Source organism: Panthera onca, chromosome D4, assembly GCF_046562875.1.
Source record: "Panthera onca isolate mPanOnc1 chromosome D4, mPanOnc1 haplotype 2, whole genome shotgun sequence".
Taxonomy (NCBI): Eukaryota; Metazoa; Chordata; class Mammalia; order Carnivora; family Felidae; genus Panthera; species Panthera onca.
In genome coordinates this window covers 29,493,303-29,515,103 of record NC_138351.1, presented here as the reverse complement: position 1 = coordinate 29,515,103, position 21,801 = coordinate 29,493,303, and the positions used below count along the sequence as shown (strand labels likewise).

Below are 21,801 nucleotides of genomic sequence, written 5' to 3'. Positions count from 1 at the left end.
GAAGGGCAGAGAGAGAGGGAGAGAGAGAAACCCAAGCAGCGTCCGTGTTGACATGGGGCTCAATTTCAGGACCATGAAATCATGACCTGAGCTGAAATCAAGAGTGGGACACTCAACTGACTGAGCCACCCAGGCACCCCACTATAATAGTTTTTAAATGATTACTCTCTGTTTGAGCACTGGCTGGCAGACTACTCCTTAAGGAGCACTGCTCCAGAGGCCTGCAGGGCATGGACTGGGCCCCTACCATTCCCTAACACACACCAACTTCCACACTTCTGTCTGCTATGGCAGCATCACCTTCCACTGGGTCTAAGAGTTCTGCCTCATCTTGACTCCTCCCTCCTTTGTAACTCTACCCAATCAATTATCAACCTTTAAATTCTACTCCTTCAAATTCTTTCTTTTATCCAGCTCTTCTCCACATTGCCTGGGACAACTCTAATCCATACACTAAGACCACACACTTGAACTATTATACAACAACCCTCTAAATGAGTCTCCATGGGTGGTGAGCAGTCATTAGTGCTATTTACAAATATTCCCAGTTCTTCTTCCCCAGTCCCTAATCCTCATACATAGAAGGACTGCAATTTCTGGTAGCCTGTGACTGCCATCTAGTTCTAGCCAATAAGTTATAAATGGAAGCATGAGTGTCACTTCCAGGCCTAATATTTAATTGCTAGTGCATGACCTTCCAGAGTGCTCTCTTCTCTCTTTGGGCAAACAAAACATGAGAGGGTGGCTTTTCTGTCAGCCTGGATGATTATAAGTAGAGTCCCCAGTTGAGCTGTGATAGACATGCAGCATTAGCAGGAAACATACCTTTACCTTGTTAAAACCACAAAGATTTTAGAGTTATTTGTTACTATGCTAACTTAACCTATTCTGACTCATACACTCTGTACCAAGCCTCTCCTCTCTCTAAAACCATACTTACCACGACTGATTCTTGAAGTGTGAATTTAATATCCTGGCTCTACTAAAAAAAAAAGCACCTTGAATGAATTTCTATTAAAGAAAAATGCAGACTCCTTGGCATTCAGAACTCTTACCAACCTATTTTTTCAGTCTTATCCTACCAGACTAACCTCTCATTTCCTGAACTGTCAGGCTCCCTTCCAGTCACCCACCAACCCACGCCCCCAAAAAAGGAACACTTCCCTTCTCTCTTCTCTTTATGGTAAATAATCAATTCTATCTACTCAATCAAACTTTCCCCCACAGCTCTACCAACAGCTAACACTGAATACTTGTTAAGTGCTAGGTTTTGTTCTAAGCATTTGTCATGTATTAACTAATTTACTCCTCAAGTAACTCTATGAGATGAGTACTATTATTATTAAACTCATTTTACAGATGAGGAAACTAAAACATGCGGATTAAGTAACTTGCTCAAAACCACACAGCGAATAAATGACAAAGCCGGATGAACCCAGCAGCCCATCCTCCTAACCACTGCCCTCTACTGCTTCCAGGACACTCTGTCTCCCCTTCCACTGAACTTCCAGGACACTCTGGAGATCTCCCCAGTACATAACCTTGTGCCCTGCATGACCAGTCACTGATGCGTGCAGGCTTTCTCTATTAAGCTAGACTGTAAGTTCCTGAAGGTCAGGGAGCCACGTTACCATGTTTTGTATCAGTCAGTAAAACGCTGCTGAAAGAGTCCCTTCTGTGATAAAAGCACAGGTCTACCAGACAGGAGATCTGTTAATCATGGTTTTCATTTTCTGTATTTGATGATGCTTTGACATCTTGGGGCCCTGCTGCCCCCAGACAGACAAGTCTTTCCAGGGCTAGCCGATATGCAAATCAACCAATCCAGAATTCACATCCCCAACCACCTCTTTTTATCTTTTTAATTTTCTCTTTATTTTATTTTTCTTAATATAATTTATGGTCAAGTTAGCTAACACACATTGCATACAGTATGCTCTTGGTTTCGGGGGTAGATTCCCATGATTCATCGCTTACATACAACACCCAGTGCTCATCCCAACAAGTGCCCTCCTCAGTGCGCATCGCCCATTTTCCCCTCTCCCCAGCCCCCATCAACCCTCAGTTTGTTCTCTGTATTTAAGAGTCTTTTATGGGTTTGCCTCCCTCTCTGTTTGAAACTATTTTTTTCCCCTTCTCTTCCCCCATGGTCTTCTGTTCAGTTTCTCAAGTTCCACATATGAGTGAAAACATAGGATATCTTTCTCTGACTGACTTATTTCACTCAGCAGAATACCTTCCAGTTCCATCCACGTCATTGCAAATGGCAGGATATATATAAACCACATCTTCTTTATCCATTCATCAGTTGATGGACATTTGGGCTCTTTCCATGATTTGGCTATTGTTCAAAGTGCTGCTATAAACATTGGGGGTATACGTGCCCCTATGAATCAGCACTCCTGTATCCTTTGGATAAATTCCTAATAGTGCAATTGCTGGGTTGTAAGGTAGTTCCATTTTTAATTTTTTGAGGAACCTCCACACTGTTTTCCAGAGTGGCTACACCAGTTTGCATTCCCAACAGTGCAAGAGGGCTCCCATTTCTCCACATCCTCACTAGCATCTGCTGTTTCCTGAGTTAATTTTAGCCACTCTGACCGGTGTGAGGTGGTATCTCAAGGTGGTTTTGATTTGTATTTCCCTGATGATGAGTGATGTTGAGCATTTTTTCATGTGTCAGTTGGCCATCTGGCTGTCTTCTTTGGAAAAGTGTCTATTCATGTCTTCTGCCCATTTCTTCACTGGATTATTTGTTTTTAGTGTGTTGAGTTTGGTTAGTTTTTTATAGATCTTTGGATAATAACCCTTTATCCGATATGTTTGCAAGTGTCTTCTCCCATCCTGTTGGCTGCCTTTTAGTTTTTTTGATTGTTTCCTTTGCAGTGCAGAAGCTTTTTATCTTGATGAAGTCCCAATAGTTCATTTTTGCTTTTATTTCCCTTCCCTTTGGAGACATGTTGAGTAAGAAGTTGCTCCCAACCACCTCCTTTAATACTCATACACCAAGCCAATATTCCCCCAGCCCCAATTCTTCCCAGGGCAAGCTATCAAGGACTAGGGACCACCCCAAAAGCCCAGACCCCTCCAAAAGGACTCAAACTAGCCAGTCCTAAGTCTGCTGACTTTGCCCTGCCTGGTCTTCCCCAGAAACCACAATAAAGGCTCAGGCTCCTGCTCTACCCTTGCTCTTCTGCCTCCTGACCAACCCTGGTGCTCCCATGTGTGGCTTTAGGGGTATGCCCCTCCTCTTGGGAACTGTAAATAAGAAACTTTTCTTTCAAAGACAACTCATCTCCATGTCTGTCACCTGATCATACCTGATTAAAACAAATGCCGGGTCCATGTTAAAACATGTTATCATCCTATTAGGAGCTCTTTGGGAATGCAAACTACATACTTGATATCAAGGAGGATTCTTAAGGCTCTCTCTTGATTCCATCAATCTCTGTGTTGTTGGAAAGAAGGATTTTCACGGGGGATAGAAGAGATAGAAAAAGGATTTTCAAGGGGGTAGAAGAGACAAAAAATATAGAATAGAATATACTTGGTGAACTTCATGTTCAGCATAAGGAAAAGAGAAGCCCTAGTTATTTTTCAATTGTCTTTCAGTCTTAATTGTAACAGTTACTATCTTAGCACTGAATTGGTAACTATAATTGTAAAAACACCAAATCTTTAAACTCTGCATTTGTTAGCCGCCTTCTATTTTTTCCATAAGGATTAGCAGTAAAATCCTGAATCCCACAAGGATCTGAAGATAACCATAGGGGCAACAAGGAAAGGTGAAAGCTAAGGATAGTGTAGCCTATCTGCAGCCAGTCTTGGGAAAAATAAAATCCCAGGAAAGGAGTGGGTGGAGGCAGTTCTGAGAGAGAAAACCAGGATAAGCCCCTGAAATCTGCCACCAGGAAAAGAGCATGAAGATCCTACCTTGATTTGAGAAGCAGTCTTAGCAACAAAAGCCAAGGGGTTTCCTAACACTCTCCTAGGTAACTAACACTCAAAGCTAACCAGTATGAATAAGTGCTTAATCGACACTTGTTGAATGAATACCTCAATCTTATAAAATTGAGTATAGTTTTATGACACTCATGAAGATTTAGATATAGTACACTTTGTCATCCTATTAACTTAAACTCTTTGTGTCCTTTACTATATCTCCCTTGAGACAAATATACTGCTTTTCTCCTGTAGCATAAGGTGGTACAATTTTTCAAAGTGCTCTGATATATTTCAAAGTGTTCTTGCAATATTTCTTTGGAGTATCTGCACATTCAGCCATGGACTTTGAAAAAATGCCAGAGAAACTCCCATCCCACAAACGCTCCATGTTTCAGAGGTTCCAGGAACAAAGTATGGAAGATATCCAGATTATCGCCAGCCAGGAGAATGCCATTCACCCAAAACTTCCCTAGAATGTGTTGGTCCCAAACAAGCAACATGAATCTAAAAGTCCTTGGAAAGACCAAGAAGACCAGAGTCTTTTTCCTTTGGGGACTCAGTCAATTCAGAACTCATCTGGACTATTTAGAAATCTTTGAGAAGGCACTTGACCTTTATATCCCAGTATGAATAACAATTAGCAACTGCATCTAACATCTATTGGGTACTTGCTATGAGATAAGCAAGGCATATTAAATACATAATTTCATTTACTCCTCACTATCCAGTGAGGTCCGTTATCTCCATTTTACAGATGAGTAAACTGAAGCCCAGAGAGGTTAAGATAACTTCCCTAAGTTCACAGTTATTAGATGCCATAGTTGAAATTTAGATTCTTATGGTCTGGCTCTAGACCCTAGATCAGCACTATACTGTATTACCTCAAATACAGTCCAAGCCTAGATCAAAAATACCCATTTCAAGTGCAGCAAAGCTCGTTAGATCCTAACCCTGTAAGTTGAATGACACAAGCAACAGTGAAACAGGTCAAGGACTATCCCCATATCCCCATACAAACATGGACACCCACTGTTACCAGAGTCTTCCCCACCACTCTTAACACCATATTCTGTTGTTTATGGGCAAGAGGGTTTATACTATTCTATAGATCCTACATTTCAAGGAGCAACAAAATCTTCCACATACACCAAATGCAAAGTAAATTTAAATCCTGACCTAATAACACAACTACATAAAACTGCATTATACCAAACAATGCTACATGTTTGTATTCTATGTGTTAAAGATAAAATCATGCATTCATGTAATAATGTAACATTCCATATATCCGTGAATAGCCAAAACACTGTCCAGAAACCATTCTTACCATCAGACACTGGACAAGATATTCTAGGAACTGGAAGATGGTGGAAAGGTATTTAAGGATGGAAATTAGAACATGAGAACACAAACTCATGTTGTAGGCCTCCTCAGCTGGCAGAAGTTCCAGCCTTGTTGACATATGCGTCTTTAACACCAACTTCCCCCACTACTCTCCAGAACAAGACAAACTCGGAATGGCTGGGAGAGCCCTCATGATACTGCCCAAGTCTTCTCTTCCAAGCTCAGTTCTTTCACCTGCTACTCACCCAACAATGGTTCTAAAACCTTCATAATCCCAGCTCGTGCTCAAATTCATTCGCTGTCCTCACTGCAGAATTTGAGTACAATGGTTGAAATCAGGCAGGACTTCAGCAGAAGCAAAAGGAAGGGCTATTATTCCATGAAGTGCTTTGTACACTACAGGTCCAAGATAAATAACTATTGAACATTTTAGTAGACATAATTCAGTTAATACAGCCTTTAAACATAAAAAGCCACCTGGGTGGCTCAGTCGGTTAAGCATCAAACTTCAGCTCAGGTCATGATCTCACAGTTGGTGACCTCGAGCCCCACAGTGGGTGAACTCGAACACTGCTTTGGGTGAGCCCCGCTTCTCTCTCTCCCTCTCTGCCCCTCTTGGGATTCTCTCTCTCTCTCTCTCTCTCTCTCTCTCTGCCCCTCACTGCACCCTCTCTCTCTCTCTCTCAAAAAAAAAAAATAATAATAATAATTAATTAAAAGAACTGGCTTAATATTTAATAAAGATGAGGGTTTTATCAGACCACCCAGGAATTTTTTGTGCTAGGATAAAAGTTAACAAAACTTTTCAAACTCCATTAAGAGAATTAATATAATTTATTATTATCTATAAATATTCATGAGTGGAAACAAGATCTAGATTAATAGAGCTGGGCTACAGAGTTCAGTAGGGTAAAAATAAAGAAATCGGAAAAGAAAATATAGACAAAAATATCAGCTTTTTCCATAAGATTTCCTCTTCTAGAATTGTTGAAAAACACTATTTTTGGGGCGCCTGGGTGGCTCAGTCGGTTAAGCGTCCGACTTCAGCTCGGGTCACGATCTCACGGTCCGTGAGCTCGAGCCCCGCGTCGGGCTCTGGGCTGATGGCTCAGAGCCTGGAGCCTGCTTCCAATTCTGTGTCTCCCTCTCTCTCTGCCCCTCCCCCGTTCATGCTATGTCTCTCTCTCAAAAATAAATAAACATTAAAAAAAAAAAAAAAGAAAGAAAGAAAAACACTATTTTTAAATAGAAACTATTTTGGAAACTCAGTACTTAAAGAGGTATTGTGAAAATAGTTTATTAATGAACATTCTGCTACAGAGAAAAAGTCACTGCTCTGGCTCATAGGAAAATACATTTTACTAGCAAAAACAGATGACAGATACAGACTCCTTGAATCCATGACAACAAGAGACTCAAAATTCAGTTCCCACTCACTGCACAAGGCTCCTCTACAACACACCAACAGAAGTCATCTAGTAGCTATTCAAAGATTCCAGGTATTTTAATTTTTTTTTTTTTAATTTTTCAAAAGTTTATTTCAAGAGAGAGTGAGAGTGGGATAGGGGCAGAGAAAGAGAAGAAAGAGAATCCCAACTAGGCTCTGCACTGTCAGCACAGAGCCCAATATGGGGCTCGAACCCATGAACTGGGAGGTCATGATCGGGGTCAAGATCAAGAGTCAGACACTTAACCAACTGAGCTACCCAAGTGCCCCAAAGACCTCAGGTATTTTAAAATATTGTTTAGGAGTCCAAAATATCTTTTGGAGTGATGATAATACCTGATAATTAGACAGAGGAGATGGCTGCACAACTCTGTGAATATCCTAAAAGCCACTGAATTATACAGTTTTAGAGGCTAAATTTTATGTAAATTACATCTCAACAAAGCTATTTGTTTAAATAGGCTCTACACCCAATTTAGGGTTTGACCTCATGACCCGGAAATCAAAAGTTGTATTCTCTACCAATAGAGCCAGCCAGGTGCCCCAAAGCTATTATTTTTAAAAGTGGCAAAAAAGAACAGCAAACTGTTTTAACAAAGTCTTACAGTGGTTTTCTTACCCATGTCCTACAGAAGATAGAAAATCTTACATAATTTAGAAAAGACTCAGTAAAAACGTATCAATGATATTAGCAAGGATTAGTATAAGCTTCATGTTTTAAAAGGGCCATTTAAAAGAGATGTACATTGGGGCTCCTGGGTGGCTCAGTCGGTTAAATATCCGACTTCGGCTCAGGTCAAGATCTCATAGTCTGTGAGTTTGAGCCCCATGTCGGGCTCTGTGCTGTCAGTTCAGAGCCTGGAGCCTTCTTCGGATACCGTGTCTCCCTCTCTCTCTGCCCCTCCCCCACTCATGCTCTGTCTCTCAAAAAATGAATAAACGTTAAAAAAATTTTTTTTAAATAAAAGAGATGTACATTGACTTGAATAGGAACTTGTAGTTAAAGATCTATGCTACACCCAGTGCACATCTTCCAACATGGCATGGCATTTCAACCTCAGAATTTATTTTGTATATTGTTTTAAAGACTATTTCAAAAAGTGTAAGCCCTGAGTATCTCCTAAACTTCGGTCATGTATGTACCACCTTCAGTATTTTTGCCATCTTCATACCACCTTGTTATTTATTAAATACTTTTTCTTCAATCCACTTTACCACTGACTCAACTTTTATAATATCCATGAAATCATGGGTTTGACTAATTTACATTTTTCCACCGTATATTAAAATGGACACATAACTATTAAAATTCAAAAGATGCTTATCCATGTACCACTTTAAATCATCTTGCACACAAGTCAAGAAAACACTGGTTTTAAAAAATCAGCTGAGCCTGGTAACATACCTGTATCTACACTTTAAAAACTGTTAAGGAAATCAGAATGTTCAAAAGCCACTTTGCAGCAAAATTTAGGACTGTCCTACTCTATGAAGGCACATTATCAGTGGGAGCCACAGGGCTGTCATTCAGCCAAGAAAACGTATTTGAGAATAACACTGGAGTGGATGGTACAGAAAGATGGCAGGCAGTAGGCCTCCATGAGGGAAGCAGCTGAAAGAACAAGGATGCTAGGTCCTCTTTACAAATTCTTGGGTTCTTGCTACAGCCACAGAGCTGAACTTGGCAGAAGACCAACTGCCTAATGGACAGGTGGGCAGGGCTTTTTATTTATCCTGCTTCCTTCCTGCCAACACCAGTACTGAAAGCCTGCAGAAGGGCCCACTCCTAAAGTAGTATTCTAGGGCAAAGAAAGAGTCTGGGCTCTACCCCACCTGTTCCTCCCATCTAGAAGACATATGGGTTAGATTTCATTCTGAAATATTAGCACCGTAGGTGGTTTGAAACAGCTTCCTGAAAGGAGCTTACCCCCATTCCTGATGGGGGATGTCATGATACCATGCCCTCACACCCCTCAAAAAAAAAAACAAAAAAAAACACCCTGAAGACACTGGATATTTAACCACTTTTTTTTTCACTTCCTTTTCACACTGCAAAGAGGACTACCTCTTTTTGTAGTTATCTATCCTAAATAAGTGACACAATTATAAGTCACTGCCTTTATTCTTATTCATTTCAAGAAGCCCTAACTGAGTCCTAGGTAGTGAGGCATAGAGAAAGCCGGTAACTGAGGCTGTCTCCAAAGAGAACTGGGAGAGGGAAGGGGGGAGGGTGTGAGAGAGAGAGAGAGAGAGATGCTTCCTGCCCCAATTTTTGTTCTTGAATCATTTTTCTGGTAACTAGATAAAATAATTATTATATAATTCTATGCAGTAAAAAATCATATATCATTTTAGATAAATCTACTCCTGCCCCAACAGTGAACTTAGGGTACTAGCCTATAGGCACACTGACACAGTATTTTCTTAATACTATTGATCCCTTTTTGGCTTCTAACACATGGCTTGGAGGCTGCAAAAAGATACACTTTTCCAGTATTTTCTCAACTAAATCCATTCCTTTTCTGTATAAAGTTTTAATATGTAGCCCCATAACTATAAACGTAGGCTTCCTAAAGACTATTTGGAAAACATGAACTATATACAACAAATTTTTAAATCTGACTGGTTTTGTGTTATAATGTTATACTGTCCTACTGGCCTTTGGGGGGCATCTTTAACCTAGGAAGGATACTCATGATTTCTAGAACTTTATCCCAAGCATCTCTATACAATTTACTAGTGAGCATTAAATATTCAGAGAGCTTCACTGCTAGCAATTAAGATTCATATCTGTGAATATCTCCAGCAATTCAGGAACACATCTATATCTCAGAACTCCTCAAGGATAAAATTGTAATCCAATAAATTACTGCTCTTCTCAAAGATCTAGCACGGTGTTTCTCAAAGCGTAGGCTGAGGATCACATGCATAAGAATGATCTGGTGAGGGGCACCTGGGTTGCTCAATCCATTAAGCGTCTGACTCTTGATTTCGGCTTAGGTCATGATCTCATGATCATGGTGGGGTCAAGCCCCGTGTCATGCTCTGCAAGGACAGCACAGAACCTACTTGGGGTTGTCTCTCTCCCCCTCTCTGCCCTTGCCCTGCTCATGTGCTCTTACTCAAAATAAAGAAACGTAAAAAAAAAAAATAATAATAAGATCTTGTTAAAATACCAACTAGTGAGCTCCAAGAATGTGCATTTCTAACAAATTCCATATTGACGCTGCTGGTCTAGCAACCAGACTTCGAGAACCACTGGCTTAATCTAACTCTGGTTATAGTAACTCTGGTCTCCTCCCAATCAACACTGTTTAGGATTCACTGTGGAGTTCAATGATGCTAAAAAATGGCTCCACTTGGCAAATTCTCTAACCACTTTCCATAGGGCTTCTTGTGTAAGACTCTTCTCAGTATCTTCAAGAAGTTTCCATCATTCAGAACTTGTAGTATGGGTGAAAAGTTTGTCCTTTCTTGGCATCTGCAGGGATAAATACCCTTCACATCCCTCCCCTAATTCCTGGACTCTGTCTGACCTTACAGCCCCCACTTCCTACCCTGCGTGGACAACCTTTCTGTCCTCTATAGGAAACCATACTTCCTACAGCAGGAAAGCTGTAGGAAGGGCAAGAGGTCACTCTGTTCCTGTGTTAGGAAACTACATTTCCTTTAGCCAGAAATCAAGACAGACTCCCTCTACTTAGTGATTTATTTGGTGATTGTCACAGGGCTACAGCTACAGACAACCAAGGACAAGGAAAGGAGTACTGTACCCAAAGGCAAAATTTGACAAAATTAGATTCTTTAGAAATAGCATTCAGATCTCAATATTTACACTCTGCTCTTCCATGGGAATAAATATATAACAGATTTCTCCATTGAGAGATAGGTCCACAATTTACACACTACAAATAGGTGTCCCATTCTCTGTAAATGGCTTTCAAATCCATCTCACTGAGGTTTAAAATATACTCCTAGTGATTATCATGGTCTCAGTGGTGAACTGAACATATATGCAGTTCATCCTTCCCAAGAAAAGAGATTTCAACTAATTCCTAGAAACTGAAAAGCATTTGGGAGAAAGATAATAAAGAAAACATATTTGATATAGCTTCAATATCTTAGAAGATCTCCAGGATCTCCATTATCTTTTCAATTTGAATATACAACTGAACATATGTAATTGGAGACCATGTTAAAATTAATTAGGATGATTTAAAAGGCAGGTTAAACAGTTTATTTTTCAGGGCGCCTGGGTGGCTCAGTTAAGCATCTGACTTCGGCTCAGGTCATGATCTTGTGGTTTGTGAGTTCAAGTCCTGCATCGGGCTCTGTGCTGACAGCTCAGAGCCTGGAGTCTGCCTCAGATTCTGTGTCTCCCCTTCTCTCTGCCCCTCCCATGCTCTTGCTCTGTTTCTCTCTGTTTTGCAATAATAAATAAACGTTAAAAAAAAAACAATTCATTTTTCTTTGAGACTTCGATATATGCTTAAGGAAAAAGTATAGACCTGGAGAATGATACAGAACAATAGCAACAGGGAAGGATATTTAAAAAAAAATTTTTTTTAATGTTTATTTATTTTTGAGACAGACACTGGCAGAATGCAAGTGGGTTAGGGGCAGAGAGAGAAGGAGCCAAAGCAGGCTCCAGGCTCTGAGCTTTCAGCACAGAGCCAGACACGGGGCTCGAACCCACAATCTGCGAGATCATGACCTGAGCCAAAGTCAGATGCTCAACCAACTGAACCACTGAGGTGCCCCAACAGGGAAGGATATTTTTAGGAAAGTTTTCAATTAGCAATAATCGCGCCTCGGATAAATCTCATTGGCTACGATACTGCCACTGCACAAAGCTGGAAGGATATTTTTAAAATGTTAGCCATAAACTGGTTAAATGCTGCAAATACTGCATAACATTAACAATTTACAAGGAGTGTGAAAAATATGACTTTCTTAAATCATTGTAAGAAAATGACTAAACAAAACATATTCTATGACCATGGTATTTCCAGAACCTAAAACACTCTATTAGAAAAGTCATTAAACCATGTTCAGAATCAAAATGATTTGTTACTAACAACAAAGTCCTTGGGCATACGTGTGTTCGAATGCCATCACTGAAGAATCTTATATTTGTCCAATACTGAATGTGGTTGCAGACTGAGCACAAAAATCGTCAAGTGTCATCTGCCGCTAGAGAACAACCGATGGGGATGTAATGCTGCTGCTTTTTAAAGCACAACTTCTGCGATAAAATGTTTCTGGCCTGCTTTTGTACTTAGGATGAATGTCCGTTTTCGTGGTTTGGAGAGAACAACTCATTTCTCCTTTGAGGTGTTAGATCCTAAATACCAAAATTAAGTCCTCAAGAAAAACTGGTCATCGTTCTTTATTGAAGTAACAGATTAATCTTTTTCTTGGAAATCCTCATATTTAAGTATAGAAATAAGGTCATAAAAAATCAGTTCATCACCATTAGGGGATTTAGCCATAATAGGATATTCCTAGACAGAGCTACTTATTATACTAGATCAAACATAGTATAATACTGATCAAATAGATCAGCACTCACAAAAAATAATTCATGTAAGAATCAAGTAAAAATGTCAAGGCTTTTAATGCCACCTACTTACTTCCTATTTTGCAAGACAATACTTGAGATATTACAATAAAACCTACATCAGCTTATATCTGTGGATAAGTTTTTTTTTAATGCCTTGTAAAAGAGGTGGGAGTTATTGCACTTTCTTGATGAATAATGCAAAGTAAGCATTATTACATAGGAAAAGCATCTAAAGGCATATTCTATGAATATGTCCAGCTTACTGAGTCCACTGTAATTACTTGTCAATCAACACCACACATACATATAATCACAGCTTAAAAATAAATATGAAACAGGGGCGCCTGGGTGGCTCAGTCGGTTGGGCGTCCAACTTCGGCTCAGGTCATGATCTCACAGCTCGTGGGTTCACGCCCCACGTGGGGATCTGTGCTGACAGCTCAGAGCCTGGAGCCTGCTTCAGATTCTGTGTCTCCCTCTCTCTCTGCCCCTCCCCTGCTCACACTCTGTGTCCTCTCTCTCTCTCTCTCTCTCTCAAAAATAAACATTAAATTTTTTTTTTAATAATAAATATGAAATAATAAAGAGCAAAAGAGAAAACAATGGGGTGGGGGAAGGCAAGGGAAAAGAAGAACATCTCTAAGAGGTTGTAAGATTTAAGGATATGTTGATACATCTTCTGCCAAAGATAGCAGACTTCATAATGAGGTGCCCAAATGCAAAAGAAATACCCTGAAATTAGGTCACACAGCACAGAACCTGGGCTTATTGAAAAGTAATATACTTATAAGTAAAGGATCACAAAATCAGATCAAGAAAATACTGAAAAAGAAACAAAAAAGAACTCCTCACCTAAAAAATCCTACAAAAACCAAGCTGAATAAATTCCATGACTTTTTTAAAAATATTTTTTTTTTACATTTATTCATTTTTGAAAGACAGAGAGAGAGAGACAGAGCATGAGCTGTGGAGGGGCAGAGAGAGAAGGAGACAGAATCTGAAGTAGGTTCCAGGCTCTAAGCTGTCAGCACAGAACCTGATGCGGGGCCAGAACCCACAAACCATGAGATCATGATCTGAGCTGAAGTCGGATACTGAGCCACCCACATGCCCCCGCTGCCCCCACCATGACTTTTTAAAACACTACAGAAGGAAGGTCCATGGTCAGGGAATTGATAATGTTAGAAAAAGAACTGAGAAACACTTAATGGATAGAGTAAAGAAACAAACATCCAAAAAATCAGTTCTGGCAGCTGCTTTCCCAGCTTGTTCCGTAACTATAGGCTTTCTCTCTCTCCCCAAATTACCTACTCAGTGCCAACAACCTTTGCCTTCACTCCATTCGGTGAACCAATGGTCCATTCTTGACATTTTCACTACTTGGAACAGTTCCATCACTTAAATACTTCATTTCCATAATCTTATATCAGAGCATGGCTTCCTATTCTCCCTATTCTTTCTCTTAATTATTCACCAACTCTTATTATATTGAAACTCCAGTCCCTCAGCTTTTCCATTATCTTCAATGCATCTGCTCCCTCTGGTTCTAGGACAGAGGCTCCAATCGGGGAGTGCCCCTCAGAGGGTATCTGGCAATGTTTGGAGATATTTTTGATGGTCACAACTAGAGGGGGAGGCATATAGTAGGTAGAGGCCAAGAAGGCTAAACATCCTACACCGCACAAAACAGCCCCACAGCTTCTACATTTCTGAAGTTGAGAATCTCTACTCTGTGGTCTTCTTTAGATAATGTGGTTCCTTTCTTCAATCACTCTTAGAACATTTTAACCTCAATTCTCTTGCTCTTTCATCCTTCTGATACCTATTCTATAAAACCTTTCAACCAACTGAACACCCAAGTTTTCTACTTCTAAAGTCAGTGTACTGAACTCAACCAAAGCTAAAGAAATAAATTATTAAATAAATATCACACGACCATGCAAAAGGTGGATGCTACATATTCACAGATTCCAACCTCAATGAGACCCCCAGCATTACCAGGCAGGCAACCTTTCATGTGTCTCTCTCTAGTTGCCCCCTCAACTCCTGTTCTTTCCCCTCAGTGACTACTCTAAACTTTTACCTCTATCCCCAATCCTCCACCGAATCAGCACTCAATATCAGCAAATTTACCCGCTTCATTTAGGAAAGTTTGCTACCATCAGGCAAGAATTTTCCCATATTCCCTCCCCACCTACGAACTTACTCACATTTATCCCCACCCTTCCCCAAGCATTCCCTTCCAGGAAGGTGGAGTAAGTGTCCTTCCTGTCCCAGGACTCCCTGATCACAGCCTGTGACATCCTCTCCCACTGGCCTTCTCTGGAACCCTGCTTCATCAATCATCCAGCCACTAAGGCCCCTCCCTCAACTTCATCCTCTCTCTCTCTCCACCCTTTACATCTCAGAAATAAGTGATTGTTCCAATCTCTTCTTGGGGGGGGGGAGGGGGAACATGAACAAAAACCCTTCCTTACTCCCACATTCCCCTCCAGCTCTTCTCTCTCTCTCTCCCCTCACAGCCAAATTCCTAAAAACGACTGTCTTCACTTCCCACCCCCATTATTCCATCTCCCTTCCAGTCCACTGCTTACATCCTACCGTGCCACAAAAATTCCACAATGGAGGCAGATGACTTCCTATTTATCAACTGCAGTAGGTTCTTCCAGTCCTGAATTCTGGAGCATTAACACACATGACCGTACCCTCCTTAAATTTCTCTCCTCTTTTGGTATTTGTGATACCATTCTCCTCTATCCCTTCCTGCCAATTTGGTGCTTCCTTCTCCCCCTTCGTAGATGCTGGTGTGTCCTCCAGCTCTAGCTTCAATTTTTCTCATGTGCAATCCATGCTCTATTCACTTTGACCTCATACACCCAGTCCTGATCTCCTCTAAGTTTTCCTAGTGAACAACACCACCATCTACTCAGTTACCCAAGTACCCCAGATTTCTTACTCTCAGCCACACGTAAACAATTGCAAAGTCTTACTGATTTAACTTGAATACCTCTTGAATCCATCATATCAATTCATTCTCTTGGCAACCTATCCAATTCAAGTCATTCTCTCTCACCTAGAACGTATTATAAGATTAAGTACATATGAGTAAAAATGGGAGTCCCTCTTACAAGTAAGGATGCTACATACGTACAATGAGGTATGATTAAAAAGAACACAGAACATTGGAACTCTTTTTAAAAAAATGGATTCTAATACCGTTTGAATATAGGGAAATCATTTAAGCATCCCAGGCTTCAGATTCCCAACTGCTGAATGAAGGGTATGAGAGAAATATCTAAGGACCCTTTGCACCCTTAACATTCATTCTATAATTCTATTTCCGCCAGACATTACTCAGACAGTTGATACCTCCAAATATGCACCATACTTGCTACATATGCAAAACATTATTACTGCAAATGAAATAGGCTGATATATCTCTCTTTTGCTGCCAAAATCTATCAAGCATATCCCAATTCCCATCAGTTTTAAAAACCAAACCTTCAACTGCAAGTGTCAAAGAAATAAAATGTAAACAAAGGAAAAAGCCAAGAAAAAATTATAATGAAATTGATTATATATATAAAAATGTTATCTGAAGATAATTTCTTCAGGAATCAAACCATGCAGAGTAATGAGTTAGCAACAAAATGAATGTGCCATAAACGATCCTGACAGTAACGTTATAAAACAAAAAACTCTTTTTACACACAGAAAAAGAGTGCAGGAATTGTGCGACATCTAAAGTCAATGCCAACAAAATATATATGCAATATGAGATCTTAAAACGTTTCAAAATCTGTTTTTTCCAAGACAGGCTCTCAGAGAAAGATAATATGAACTAAGCTTTGAAAACGCAGTTTGAATGTCATTCAAATGTTATCGCCCAGCCAAATAAGAAGCGCCTGTCATCCTTTTGACAATTTGGGTTCAGAGGCTCTTCTGTTACCTACTGAGCTCAGAAGTAATGTTCTATTTTAAAAACGGTATAAAAAGAGAAGGTAGAGAAAGAGTGTGGCAGGCAAGAGAATTTACGTTGCAAAATTGGTAGTGAGCCAAATGTCAACACAAAACATAGGATAAATCAACTCTGGAGCCACCTAGCCTGAGTTCAAATCCCAATTTCACCACTTTGCCAGCCTTGCAATTTTAACAATTCAATTACTTTTCTCTGTGCCTGGTTTCTTCATCTATAAAAGAGAATGGTGATAGTACCTACCTCACAGGTAAAGTGCTTGGAATAATGCCGGGCATGCTGTAAACACTGTAGAAATACTATGTAATGTTATCATGATTATTATTTCCCTTATTATATTTAGACTAAATAATAGGTGAGAAGAAAAATTACACTATAATGCATGCTCAAGCTCCAGTTTAACACTATTACCAGGCATTTTGTTTACTGTTCAATAACATTATTTCAAGTATTTCCATTCCCATCCTCTAGAAGTTCACAAACCAAATCACCAAGTATTAAATTCATACTATATGGAATGAGAAGTCTATAAAAGCATGATTCAATATGCATCAAAAGTATAGTATATGCTATACACATACAATGGAATGTTACTCAGCCATAAAAGGAATGAAATTCTGATAGATGCTACCACACAGATGAACTCTACTACAACATGGGTGAACACTGAAAATATATGAAGTGAAATAAACCAGATACAAAAGGATAGTGTATGACTCCACCTAGAATAGGTAAATTCATAGAAACAGAAAGTAGAATAGAGGTTACCAGGGGCTGGGGGGAGGGGGAGAGGGGAATAGGGAATCATTTTTTCATGGGTATAGAGTTTCTGTTTGGAATGATGAAAAAAATATGGAAATGGATAATGGTGATAATTAAACAATACTACAAATGTGCTTAATTGCAATGAATTATATGCTTAAAAATGGTTAAAATAGTTAATTTTATATTATGAATATTTTACCACAATCAAAATCTTTAAAACATACAACCTACATTTTCAACAGGAAGTTTTAACATGAGTATCAGCTTTAATGGTACTAAAATTAAAAAAGTAGATCACTTATTCTCAAGTTCCTGACTAGGGATACCAAAGGAGTCAATATCAACTCCTAGCTTGAACTTGGTTTAGAATACATGCTTGAAAATGGGTACACACTTTGTAAATTCAATAAGGAACATTATTTCATTTTGCGTATAGTCAATTTTTTTTTTAGCTCATTGAAGACAGAAAAAGAGAATTACACTGAGAAGGTAGCTTTATATGTGACCAATGCATAATGGTTAGTTCTATGAGGAGGTATTTATCCACATAGAATCATAACATGAGAGCAACAGCATACCTGTGCAGAGCACAATAAACAGATATATAAATCAACTGGTATTCGATTCAAAAGTAGAGTGGGTTCCCATATATTGGTAAACCATAATTTAAACCACTGAAATATCCCCCAAATTCAAAACAGAAATTAAAGGTCTATTATTTTGATGCATATAATAACATGAAATATTTGAAGTCTTCACTCCAAACAGTGCAACCAAAAAGCATATTGCATTTCAAAGACAAAATGAAAGTAAATTTAATAAATTAGCATTTTCCCAGAATGGCTAAGGTTAAGGCACTCTAGTTAGGATAATTTAATTCTCCAGTAAAGTCATAAATATTATATATCAAATATCATTCAAAGAATAACAATTTTCAGAGAACTAGAATGCAATTTTCAAAGAACCTAAGGCCCAAACTAGACTAATAATATTAGCAAACACTTACATGGCTCTTCCAATATGCCTGATTTGTTCTAAGCCCTTTTCATAAAGTAACTCACTTTACCCTCACAACATCTTCTGATAAAAAGTATCTTATTATTCCCATTTTACAAATGAGCAAATTGAGGTGTAGAGGGGTCAACTGTCCTGTCTGGGCTCACTGAGCTGCTAGTAAGTGACAGAGCTAGGACCTGAATAATGGAAGTGTGGTTCCCCAGTCCCTGAATGTTTTTATTTTTTTAATGTTTATTTATTTATTTTGAGAGAGAGAGAGAGAGAGAGAGAGAGAGAGAGAGAGGAGGAGGAGGAGACAAAGGGCAGAGACAGAGGCAGAGGCAGAGGGAGAAAAAAATCCCAAGCAGGCTCCACGCAGCCAGCGCAGAGCCCAACGAGGGGCCTTAACTCACAAACCGTGAGATAATGACAGCCACCCAGGAGCCACCCCACGCTCCCCCCAACCCCATCCCTATGGTTAATCACTATGGTTTACTATCTCTTGGTGACAGTGAGGAATGGAATACATAAAGTATAGGTAAACTCCAAATGCAAAGCAGTTTGGGTGGTCAAATATAATAAAATCTCTGAGGAAATTACCAAATTATAACACAGGACAGTAAGAGGGCACTTGTTGGGATGAGCACTGGATGTTGTATGTAAACAATGAACCACAGGAATCTACCCCAAAAACCAAGAGCACATTTCACACACTGTATGTTAGCCAATTTGACAATAAATTATATTATAAATAAATAAAAATAAAAAATAAATTTAAAAATTTTTAATTAAAAAAATAAAATGACTGCTCTGAGCAGCATCAGGGTGGTTCAGTCAGTTGAACGTCAGACTTCAGCTCAGGTCATGATCTCATGGTTTGTGAGTTCGAGTCCCACATTGGGCTCTCTGCTGTTAGCACAGAGCCCACTTCAGATCCTCTGTCCCCCTCACTGTGCCCCTCCCCTGCTTGAACTCTCTCCAAAATAAATAAATATTAAAGAATAAATAAATAAAATGACTGCTCTAAGACATTAAGAAAAGATTAAAATACATCAGTATACTTAGTATTTAAGAAGGCAAGGAATTGTTTAGGACATTTAAAATTTTTCTATCCAAAATAGTCAATAGGGTTTTCAATTCTTAAAGGGGTAAAACTTTCCAAAATCATGAATTACACATTCCCTGAGGGGTCTAAAAAGAAGGAAGAAGGGTTGTACTGAGCAATCTTGCTTCCCACTTATCTCATTCTTAAGGATTGTGTGTGTGTGTGTGTGTGTGTGTGTGTGTGTGTGTGTGTCTAGGGGGAATCATAAATTAAGCTTTCCAGGCATTTTAATTCCAGGTATATAAGAACTTAATACTAAAGATATTACAAAGTGTCAAATCATTTAGATAGATGAGTGAATAAACTCACACAATTAGATGTGACTACTGTGAAAAGGCTGGAATTTTGTCATTTATAGTAGAGTCATTTAAAAACAAACAAACAAAAAAAAGGTATATGCTTTGAAGTCATACACGGACCTGAACTTAAAGCCTGGCTCCAGCATTTAGTTAGAGTTTTTGGCAAGTTAACCTCACATACCTGCGCTCGTTTCCTTCTCTGTAAATTGAGGATTAGTAATTCCTAACTCACACAAGGTTGTTGTGTGAGCTAAGAAGAAAACATATGCAAAGTGTCAAATGAAGTCCCTGAGACACAGCAGATGGTTAACAATGAGTGACTATTATTTCCATAACCTTATTCTACTTTGTCCCCCTAATATTAGAAGAACCTAATCTTACCAATTAGCAAGTAATTGGCAGGCTTCTCAAAATTATATGAAGATATGCTCTATTCAAAAATGGAACATACTTAAAGACAAACACAAAACCAAACCATCACCAGATCATAGATTTCAGAATCCTGCCTTTCCTCCCATATCTATTCTGGTTGGTTTTGTAACAACCGGTGTCCCACTATCAACAATATGAATTTTTTTTTTTTTTTTTTTTTTTTTTTGCTGTCTACACATTCCCAGTGGGGTTCTGATACTTATTTTGCTGACTAACTTTGCAAAGGTACTTGTCACCACCGCTTGAAAACCAAAAAGAAAACTAGGAATAAGGAATATTTTAATGAGATGCTGTAACTGTTCCATCCATCTCAGCAGTTGATTGGATCCCATGTGGATCATTTATTATCACACTAGATTTTCACATTCCTTCGCCATTCCCTTATTCAACAAATACGTGCGTTAAGGAGTAAAACTGACAGAAAGAATGCTCTTTAGGGACACCCAAATTCAAAGCTTGGTGATCTCAGTAAGGATTCTTGGGGCGGGTGTTGGGGGTGGTACAGGGTTGGGGGGCAGGGAAGGTGGTTGGGCTTCACTGCAAGTGGAAATTAAGAGACCTGTAAACTGTTTTTGTCTCCTTAAACACGACTGGAGATGAGTGAGTCTTGTGGAGCTAGGAGAGGGGGGGGGGGGGGTGAAGTGGGCCTGGAGGCAAAAGAAGGAGACAAATGCAGGCTGAAGAAGGGTCTGTGCCAGTGGGGAGAGGAGAGGTCAGTGCCCATCGCCACCCCAAGAGCTGAGGCGGAGAGAAGTGGCAGCTCAGCCCAAGTCCCCAGGACGGGTTCAGCCTCAGGAGTCTGAGACGACTCAGAAGGGATAGGGACCCCACCGACGGAAGATGAGGATTGAGGAGGGTTCCCGGTCGCCTCTAGAACAGGATGCTGCTGTCCCCGCCGCCATCGCGGCGCGAAAGGAGAGGAAGGCAAGGACCCAACTGGGAGCGTACATGTTACCTGTCTCAGTCGCCTGCCCACCGGTCTCCACTTCCGCAGACTCTGGGTTACCACGGGCTACCCCGGCCGCGTCGAGTGACGTCATCCACGCGCGCCCGGGACGCTGCCGGCCCGGCCCACCCCTTCAGGAAGACTGGGCGGAGTCTCCGAGGGGAGGTCTGCGCAAGCGCAGAGCTGCGGCGAGCGTGGGCTGGTGGGGAATGTTCGGCTGGTTTTGGGAAGTGTGGGGTTGCCCTTGTTTCTCGATTATTTCTAATTGCAAAGTCTTACAAGTATTTAGGAAAGGAAAAGTTACTGAATTACAGTAGTGCGCTTTTTTCCTTATTTTTTTTCGGCCTCTGTTATATATGAGTGTAAGTGTACATATTCACTCCACCACAATTTATTAAAATCCAACTATGTGCCCGGCAAGCAGTCTGGGGTACGGCAGTGCACAAAACAGTAATCTCTTTGTGGAGATTCCTTTCTAGTTGAGAAAGTACATATTGAATAACTCAACAAATCCACATGCATTTGTAGAGATCAGAAGTGTGTGGAGGGAAAAAGTTGCCGCAGAAACTAAAGGACAGAGGGTGCCCTATTAGTTTGAGATGTTAAGGAAGTAACTCTGAAGAGACTTGTTGAACTGAGAAGAAGCCAGCTCTGTCAAGATCTGGAGGAAGAACAACCAAGAGAAGTGTTGACATGTTCGCAAGCTATGAGGAGGAAATAAAATGTGGTGCCCTTGAGAAAGTGAGAAAGTAGGGTAGGGAAAAAAACCGAAGATGAGAACAACAAGGCAAGGAGAGTCCTGATATTGCAGAGCCTTTCTGGGTTATCATAAGTGGCATGGGTTTTATTTGAAGTGTAATGGGTAGACAGTGAAGAGGTTTAGACATGCAAGTAACAGGATCTGATTTTATAAAACCGCCCTAGCTGTTGTGTATACAATGAACGATATTGTCTATAGTAGTTCATTGGATGACAAGAAAGGA

General features: G+C 40.0%; 1 protein-coding gene and 1 non-coding gene across 18 annotated transcripts in view; both read right to left on the bottom strand.

Moving 5' to 3' along the window:
• AOPEP (aminopeptidase O (putative)) overlaps positions 1 to 20,921 on the bottom strand; it is a 342,210-nt gene extending 321,289 nt beyond the window's left edge. For 16 of the 17 annotated variants that reach the window (XR_009603091.2, XR_013551794.2, XR_009603099.2 and 13 more), the window contains exon 1: positions 20,828 to 20,921. The gene's annotated coding sequence lies outside the window, so the exon portion shown is untranslated. Of the gene's footprint in view, positions 1 to 3,320; positions 3,522 to 20,827 lie in introns of those variants that run through there. The other variant, XM_060609893.3, reaches the window with a different exon arrangement.
• LOC132663985 (U4 spliceosomal RNA) lies at positions 11,447 to 11,591 on the bottom strand. Its single transcript, XR_009603361.1, has one exon. It is a non-coding gene; the product is annotated as a U4 spliceosomal RNA (small nuclear RNA).
• Positions 20,922 to 21,801: the final 880 nt, after the last annotated feature.